We start from the raw sequence: 10,116 nt of genomic DNA on the forward strand, positions 1-10,116 counted from the left end.
CATACAATAAAGCGACAACCTTAAGGCTCGTGCCAGTTGACGATAACTTTTACAAAACATGATCATCTCATACAATAACGTATATCACATCATGTCTTGACCATATCACATCACAAAATGCCCTGCAAATACAAGTTAGACGTCCTCTACTTTGTTGTTGCAAGTTTTACGTGGCTGCTACGGGCTTCTAGCAAGAACTGTTCTTACCTACGCATCAAGACCACAACGGTGATTTATCAAGTTTGTTGTTTTAACCTTCAACAAGGTCTGGCCGCAGTCAAATTCGATTCAACTAAAATTGGAGAAACAGACACCCGCTAGCCACCTTTATGCAAAACTAGTTGCATGTCTGTCGGTGGAACCGGCCTCATGAACATGGTCATGTAGGGTTGGTCCGGGCCACTTCATCCAACAATACTGCCAAATCAAAATAAGGCACTGGTGGTAAGCAGTATGACGATCACCACTCACAACTCTTTGTGTTCTACTCGTCCATATTATCTACGCATAGACCTGGCCCGGATGCCACTGTTGGGAAACGTACATGCAATTTCAAAAAAAATTCCTACGCTCACGCAAAATCTATCTAGGAGATGCATAGCAACGAGAGGGGGAGAGTGTGTCCACGTACCCTCGTAGATCGAAAGCGGAAGCGTTTGACAATGCGGTTGATGTAGTCAAACTTCTTCTCGTTCCGACCGATCAAGCACCGAACGTATGGCACCTCCAAGTTCTACACACGTTCAGATCGATAATGTCCCTCAAACTCTTGATCCAGCAAAGTGTCGAGGGAGAGTTTTGTCAGCACGACGGCGTGGTGATGGTGATGCTGAAGTGATTCGCGTAGAGCTTCACCTAAGCACTACAACAATATGACCGGAGGCGTAAACTGTGGAGGGGGGCGCCACACACGGCTAGGAATCAATGTTGTGTGTTCTAGCGGTGCCCTCCCCACATATATATAGGTGGGAGAGGGAGAGGGGCAGCAAGGGGCGTCCCAAGTAGGAGTAATCCTACTTGGGCGCCTCCTACAAGTCGGCCTCCCCCCCCCTTCCATAAGTGTCGAGGGGGAAGGAAAGAGAGGGGGCAGGGGAAGGAAAGGGGGAGGCCGAATCCTCCCCTTTCCTTTTCCCTTCCCTCCTTTCCTTCTCCCCTTATTTCAGCCTATAGGGGGCGCACCAGCCCCTTAAGGGCTGGTCTATCCCTCTCTAGGCCCATTTGGCCCATATAGTTTGCCGAGGGTTGCCCGGAACCCCTTCCTATGACCCGATACGTACCTGGTACTCCCGGAACACTTCCGGTGTCCGAATACTATCGTCCTATATATAAATCTTTACCTCTAGAACATTTCGAGACTCCTCGTCATGTCCGGGATCTCATCCGAGACTCCGAACAAAATTCGGTCACCAAATCACATAACTCATATAATACAAAATCGTCGTCGAACGTTAAGCGTGCAGACCCTACGGGTTCGAGAACTATGTAGACATGACGGAGACACATCTCCAGTCAATAACCAACAGTGGAACCTGGATGTATTGGTTCCCACATATTCTACGAAGATCTTTATCGGTTGTACCGTAATGACAACATACGTTATTCCCTTTGTCATCGGTATGTTACTTGCCCGAGATTCGATCGTCGGTATCTTCATACCTAGTTCAATCTCATTACCCGCAAGTCTCTTTACTCGTTCCGTAATTCATCATCCCGCAACTAACTCATTAGTCACATTCCTTGCAAGGCTTATTATGATGTGCATTACCGAGAGGGCCCAGATATACCTCTCCGATACTCGAAGTGACAAATCCTAATCTCGACCTATGCCAACCCAACAAACACCTTCGGAGATACCTGTAGAGCATCTTTATAATCACCCAGTTACGTTGTGATGTTTGATAGCACATAAGGTATTCCTCCGGTATCTGGGAGTTGCATAATCTCATAGTCAAAGGAATACTATATGACATGAAGAAAGCAATGGCAATAAAACTTAACGATCATTATGGTAAGCTAGCGGATGGTCTTGTCCATCACATCATTCTCCTAATGATGTGATCTCGTTCATCAAATGACAACACATGTCTATGGTTAGGAAACTTAACCATCTTTTATTAATGAGCTAGTCTAGTAGAGGCTTACTAGGGATACGGTGTTTTCTCTATGTATCCACACATGTATCAAGTTTCCGGTTAATACAATTCTAGCATGAATAATAAACATTTATCATGATATAAAGAAATATAAATAACAACTTTATTATTGCCTCTAGGGCATATTTCCTTCACTCACCGCCCAAGAGGCTTGCCCAGCATCTTAAATAGGCGCGTCGTCTAGATGGGGTAAGCTCCTTCTATTGTAATAGGGCCACCAATGCTCGCCTTGTGAAGGAGATGCACTGATTCCTGGTGATAGTGCATCCCCTTCGCAGAGATTGTATAGATGGCCTTACTATAATAAAAGTATTTTTAAAAATCGCATAATTTTCACAGTTTATAGGACCAAACTAGAGCATACTACTATTTTTTCATTTTTCAAGAGCGAGATCGACCCTATTTTTTAAAATCAAATCAAAGAAAAAGTCTTAAAATTTGTAAGCCGTTTACATGGAGCCCTTATATGTGCAGTAGAAGTGGAAATGTTGCCATAGGAATTATGAATTGATTAAAACTAATTTTTCCATTTTTCAAGTGCCAACAATAAATTTTTGTGAAGGAAGTACTTGAAATAAGTTTGAAAATTGGGCCTTTACATTTTTCATCCAAAGTAGACCACATTGGATGCCCATTAACCAAGTTTCATGAATTTTGGAGTATTATTTATATATTTCATTAATTTACTAGATTTCCAGGGAATTATCAAAACTTGCTCAAATTTGAACTACAAGTGTGATGTAATTTGGTCCTGAAAATTGAAAAAAATAGGCTTTAATACTGGTGGTGTATGCACTTGGGAAAACAAAATTTGAAATTCCAAAACATTTGGTATGAATGGTTAACCTTCCTAGTTTGACCCAATTTTGAGATAAATCAAGCAAAATGAAAAAATCCTAAAAAATTGAAATACTTTTGCATCGAGGCACCTTATGTCCACTAGTTTGTGGAAAAAATTATAAGCTTGCAATACCACAAATTAAAAAAATACTTTACCAAATTGCCTATCTAGTATGAACATGCACAGATTTCAAGGCATCTGCACATGGCCATAGTCACATCCATGACATAGTACATGATAAAATGGCCAAATTTGGCACTATTATGGGTGTTAACATTTTGGAGAATGTGCTTCATAGGAATTACAATTTGTTTTTGTAATAAAAACTAATTATTTCCATTTTTCAAGTGCCAAAAATGTATTTTTTGTGTGTGAAGGAAGTGCCTTAAATTAGTTTGAAAATTGGTCCTTTTTATTTTTTTCATCCAACGTAGATCACATTGTATGCCCACTAACCAAGTTTCATGCATTTCAGAGTATTGTTGCTATATTTTATTAATTTACTAGATTTCTAGTGAATTATTATAACTTGCTCAAATTTCAACTACAAGTGTGATGTAGTTGAAGATTGACAATAATCATTTTAGGCTTAAATATTGATGCTTATACACTTGGGACAACCAAAGTTGAAATTCCAAACCATTTGGTCTGAACGGTCAACCTTCCTAGTTTCACCCCATATTGAAAAAAAATCAAACAAAATGAAAAAAAAACTAAAAATTTAAATTCTTTTGCGTTGATCCATCTTATGTGCACTAGTTTGTGGGAAAAATCATAAACTTGCAGTACCATAAATTTGAAAAAAAACTTCACAAAATGGCCTATCTAGCATGACCATGCATGGATTTCAAGGCATATGCCCATGGCTATGGCCACATCCATGGCATAGCCCATGATAACATGGTCAAATTTGGCACAACCATGGGTGTTACCATTATAAACAATGTTGCCATAGGAATTATGATTTTTTTGTAAGAAAACTATTTTTTTCCATTTTCAAGTGCCAAACTTGACTTTTTGTGAAGGAAGTGCCTGAAATAAGTTTGAAAATTGGGCCTTTTCATTATTCATCCAAAGTAGACCACATTGGATGCCCACTGACCAAGTTTCATGAATTCTAGAGTATTATTGGTATATTTCATTAAGTTACTGAATTTCTAGTGAATTATCAAAACATGCTCAAATCTGAACTACAAAGTGTGATGTAGTATTATCCTGAAAATTGACAAAAAAAATAATTTTAGGCTTTAATATTGGTGGTGTAACCCCTTGGGACAGCCAAATTTGAAATTACAAACCATTTGGTATGAATGATCAACCTTCCTGGTTTGACCCCATTTTGAAAGAAAAAACAAACAGGATGAAAACAGCGTCAAAAATTGAAATCATTTTGCATTGAGTCATATTAAGTGCACTATTTTTTGGGAAAAATAACAAACTTGCGACACTACAAATTTGGAAAAACAACTTTCACAAAATGGCCTATCTAGTATGAACATGCATGGATTTCAAGGCGACAAATGGCCACATCCATAGCATAGTACATGATAACATGGCCAAATTTGGCACAACTATGGGTGTTCCATTGTGAACAATGTTGCCATAGGAATTATGATTTTTCTTGTTATAAAAACTTTTTTTCCTTTTTTCAAGTGCCAAAAATGACTTTTTGTGAAAGAAGTGCCTGAAATAACTTAGAAAATTGGGCCTTTTCATTTTTCATCCAAAGTATACCACATTGGATGCCCACTGACCAGATTTCATGAATGTCAGAGTATTATTACTATATTTCATTGATTTACTAGATTTCTAGTGAATTCTGAGAACTTGCTCAAATTTGAAACTACATGTGTGATGTAGTTTGGTCCTGAAAAATGAGAAATATCATCTTAGGCTTTAATATTGGTGGTATATGCACTTGGGAAACCAAAGTTGAAATTCCAAACCATTTTATACGAATGGTCAACCTTCCTAATTTGATCCCATTTTGAAAATCTATACCTACTATTAAAGGGAATAGGTATTCTTGGTTTGGTTTGGTCCTTTTCATTGATTTTCGTTTGGTGTGAGCGCACGTTAAAGTTTCGTATGGTTCGCTCGTACACACACTAAGCCATCTCAGCTAGGTACTTGTACGTTGATGGGCCTTCTATGGGTTTTCATAAATAAATCAACATCGTGGGAATGGAACGCAATACCTCGTGTCCGGCTCTTTGATGTAACAGCCAACAAGCTGTGCATCTTTCATGTTTACTAATCCCACCGCGCTCTTTTACAATGGTTCCCATGAGTAAATATACAAGTAGCCTTAGGAATCAACCAACAGATGGTTAAAAAAGCGGCCTTGGGAAGGATTATGGGCTTAAATAGGATGTTCAAATGGATGTGGCTAATTAAAGAAAGGATTGTGGGTAAACCGGTGAAATAATTAAAAAACGATTGTGGGCTTAATAAATACTATATTCAAATAGATGAGGCTAATTAAAGAAAGGACTTGAGGTAAATAGATAGGATAATTAAAAGGAAGGATCCATAGGCTTCATTGTGGTGGGGCTACTAAATTAGAGAAGGAACGAAGGATTCGATTCCCGATTAAAACGGGTGAGGACGTCATGGTAATTAAAGGAAGAATTATACTTCAACGAAATTAGCGGGAGATTATGCCCGCAAAGAAAATATGGACGCGGATAAATTACATCCGATATTATATGTTCATTTTGTAAAAGGATGCTGCATTGCAGCATGTTCTTCGTAGTGAATCCGGTGCTACGAGACATTATGCTTGCACAAAATATCATTTTTTTTCTGTTGCAACGCAGGGCATATGTGCTAGTAAATCAAACATAATGAAATAAGCCTCAAAAATTGTAATCCTTTTTCATTGAGCCATCTTATGTGCAGTAGTTTGGGGGGAAAATCATAAACTTGCAATACCACAAATTTTATATTATTTTTGGTAGTTTTGCAAGTTTGGCTTCATTTTTTGGTAGTTTCGCAAGTACATAGTACTGTCTTGCTATGTCGGACCACTTTTGGACATGTTGCACTATTTTGTAACTTTTGGTATGTAGCTATATTTTGGGTAACTTTTGGCATGTTGCACTATTTTTTCTAAGTTTTGGCATGTTGTTATATTTTTGGTATGTTTTGGCATGTTGCTCTATTGATGATAACTTTTGGCATGTTCCACTAGTTTTCGACATGCAACCCCCCCTTGACGTAGGAAATCCAAAACCTACCATATTCAGATAAAATTCAGACAACAGTCTAATTCAGCATCTTCAAATAATAGTATAATTCTGCGCAGCATAAAAAAAAGTACCGCATAAACATACGGTTTTCATCATTGGGCATCCACATGTCAGATCCTCAACACTAGAGGGAACAAATTAGAGTATCTGCTTTAAACGCTTAAGATGGTGAGCCAGGCGACAGTGGGAGCGTTGAGCATTTTGCTCAAACTAAGCAGAGACCTCATACTGCTCCACTACTATTGGGGCAGTCTTGCGGCCCAGCTTGGCCTGGAAGGCGACCAGCGCCAGATCCTGGCCGGCATCAGCCTCCAAGGGCTCTTGGTCAACCTCGTCGCTACATGAATCGTTAGATCCATGACAGTCACTGCATGCTAAGCGACGATCTCCAAGCCCCCCTGGTGTCCCTCCTCTTCTTCATCCCAGGCAATCTGAAGATCTCCAAACCCCCCAGGTCCTCGTCAATGGAATCCTCCTCCTCCATTTCCATCTCCTCGTCTGTAGCCTCGCTGTCCTCCTCCTCCTCGGTATCCTCATCCACTGTCTCCTCATCGAGCACTTCACTAATCCACAAATTCACTGGCCCCTCGGCCACCGGATTCAGCGAGGAGAGGCGAGAGTGGTACTCATGCGAGCGAGCTCGCTATCGAGGATCTGATGCCTCCATCACCTCTTTCATTGACCAGAGCAGAATTTCAATAAAAAGCACCCATTTTTCTACAGGCGACATTCGCTTCACCTCCTCTTCCGACGCTTCCAACGATAGATTCAACGCATGCATCATGAGAGCTTTCTGGTTCGGAAACCAGGAGCTTATCTCCTTGCACTTTGCCAGCAAGAGCTCATCGTCGACGCAGAACTCTTCCATCCCATACCTGACAAAGAATTGATTGAACCCAAAAATCATTACCAAGGGAGGTTCAAACTAACTAATTAGTTCACAGATTGCTAAATCATTATTCCAATTTGCTAAATCCAATGGCCCTATGAACTAATTCTATGCATATTCACAAGATATTTCAGGACTATTTACTAGGGGATGAACTACGGTTTTCTAGGGTTAGCATTTGATACTTACCGGATGGCCAATGACCTAGTACTCCTCAAATCGATGGACCAAAGGGTGACACCGCTGCACCAGGTACCTATGTCATCAGAGCTCTCCTAAGGAAGGTAGGCGGAGTGGGTGGCGGGAGAACGAAGGCGACGACGACCACGTGGGGGCGGCTAAATGGGGTCGGGGTCGGTCTATTTTTGTCGATAAACAGTGATACCCTAGCCCTAGGTCCCTCTCATCATAAGATCACTCGGCCCACCTGCCACAAGAGGCCTCGTCCCACCTGTCATAAGAGCCCCGGTCCCACTCATTAGTAACTACGCAAGGTAACGGTCAACTACTTTGAACCTGCGGCAAGACTTTCTTTGGGAACTTGTGAGAATGGGCCAAGTGGTGGAGGGGAAAAGCGAGGAATGTTAAGGGCCATGAGCAAAACTGAGTAGAACTAAGGAGTGGCATAGAAATATAAAACTCTTTTCTGAATGGGACTCCCTCCGTTCCAAAATAAGTGTGGCTGGTTTATTATAAATTTAGTGCAAAGTTGTACTAAACGAGCGACACTTATGGGACGGAGGGAGTATGAACCATTTTTTATGAAACAACTTGCATTGTTTTCATTGTATAAACATTTAGAAAAAAGAGTTTTTTTGAATGGCAGGAAACAGTTTTTTCAGTTACACAAAATGTTGCTTTTACATTATCTAAACAGTTTTTGAAAATTTCACTAACATTTTTTCCAAAGACGTCAACATTTTTCCAAGTCATGAAACAAACTTTTGATTGCTATCAACATCTTTTAAGAGTGGTGTCAACAATTTGTTTTACACTGCATGATCATTTTCTAAATGCACAATATTTTTTAAAATTAAGTAATTTAGTTTTTGAAATATATATGTATGTATACTTTTGTGAAATATTAAGATATATAAAAATATGTAAATGCGGATACACTGATGTACCGTGTATATGTTGTGCTGCACGTGGACACTTTGGGTCAGGCCCGTTTGATTTGGCGATGTACGCGAGCATTCCATACACGGAAAAACCTATATGGCGCACGATGCGTCAAGTTGTTGAGAAATCGAACAGGGGTTCACAAGTGAGGTTCCTTCTAGGTTTTAAAAACCTGGGCCAGCCCGTTCATCACTTCATCCATCCCGGTTTTAAGAACCTTCTAGGAGATTCCTAGCTGGGTTTCTTCGGTTTTGGGAACCTTCTAGGAGGTTCCTGAACCGGTTTTTTTCCTTTTCCTTTTTTCTATTTTTTCGTTTTCCTGGTTCTTTATTCTCCAAAAAAAAATCTTTTTCTTTCCTTTTCGGTTCATTTTAAAATTTCACTTTTTTTCAAAAAAAATGTTCATGGATTTCCAAATTGTTCGCAATTTTCCAACAATGGTCATGTTTTAAAAAAATTGTGTTTCCAAAATTTGTTCAGGTTTTTCAAATTTGATTGGAAGATTCAATAAATGTTCATGTTTTCAATAAACATCCGCGTTTCCAAAGATTGTTCCTTTTTTAGACGCTCTCCTAGATATAGGAAAAAAATATCTTTCCTTGTTTTTTGCGTCCATGAAAGGCACGATTTTGCTTTCACGAGAGACACGGATTTGCTTCCGCAAGAGGCACAACGGGGCCTCTCGGAAACGAAAAAAATACGTGTTTTCTCTTTTTTTTCTTCCATGAGAGGCACGGCCATGCCTCTCGGAAAAAGGAAAAAACACATTTTTTTTCTTCTACAAGAGGCACGACTGTGCGTGCCGAAAACAAAAAAAATATGTTTTCTTTTTTCCCTTCCGTGAGAGGCACGGTTTTTCTTCTGTGAGAGGTTCAGTCGTGCCTCTTGGAAATGGCTTTCAGATGGAATAAAAGTGCTCCCAGTCTGGTTTTATTGTTCGATTTTGTCGTAATTTTTTTTTTCAACAAAAGCCATCAACATGGGATCTAGTTTTGAAAATCTCGACGCGAGGGATCCAATGATGAAAATGGTTCAATATTTGGACGTACAGTTTATGAGATACAATATTTTGAATAAACGAATCTACAAAAAAGGGAAAACTCCGAGTGCCCCACTTGTCGCAACCCGAGAAGGTGGGAGTGACCTTTGCAAAGAGTGACCCTTAATTAATGATTTCATTTTTTCTTTCTTCTGGTCATTTCTTTTTGGAGTTTTATGTTTTTTATTTTTCTGTTTCTTATCTTTTTGTTTATTTAGGTTAAAAATTATTTCTGTTTCAAAAATGTATTCACAAATTTAAAAATGTTTTCATTTTTCCACACATTTAAAAAAATTGTTCAGAATTTCAAAAATGTCCCCATTTTCAAATTGCTCACAAATAGAAAAAATGTTCTTGTCTTAAAAAATGCTTTTCATTTCAAAAAATAACCACCTTTCGTAAATTGTTTGAAATTACAAAACATGTTCCTGTTTTCAAATTTTGGTCAGAAATTCATAAAATTTTTTGTGATTGCATAATATTCAGAAATTTCAAAACAAACTGTGGTATTACAAACAATAATTTTATTTACAAAATTTGTTGACAAATTCACAAAAATGTTCGCGTCCTCTCTTTCCGGTGGGCAAATGGCCTTTCTAGCGGCGGGCCAGCGACTGTGGGCAGGTGGGCGGCGCCGGGATCGGCACGGAGGCGAATGGGGAAGTGGCGCCCTACAGTGTGCGGGGGCGAATCTAGGTGTGGAAAAGTCGTTTTTCGCCTGACAGTGGTGGCCCACGCGTCAGTTTTCCTTCCGTCGGAGCCCCAAACGTCCCCACGCTGGGTTCGGCCTCGGATCGTCGGGTCAAAATATGGCCCGAACC

The sequence above is a fragment of the Triticum aestivum genome, chromosome 1D (assembly GCF_018294505.1).
Source record: "Triticum aestivum cultivar Chinese Spring chromosome 1D, IWGSC CS RefSeq v2.1, whole genome shotgun sequence".
NCBI lineage: Eukaryota > Viridiplantae > Streptophyta > Magnoliopsida > Poales > Poaceae > Triticum > Triticum aestivum.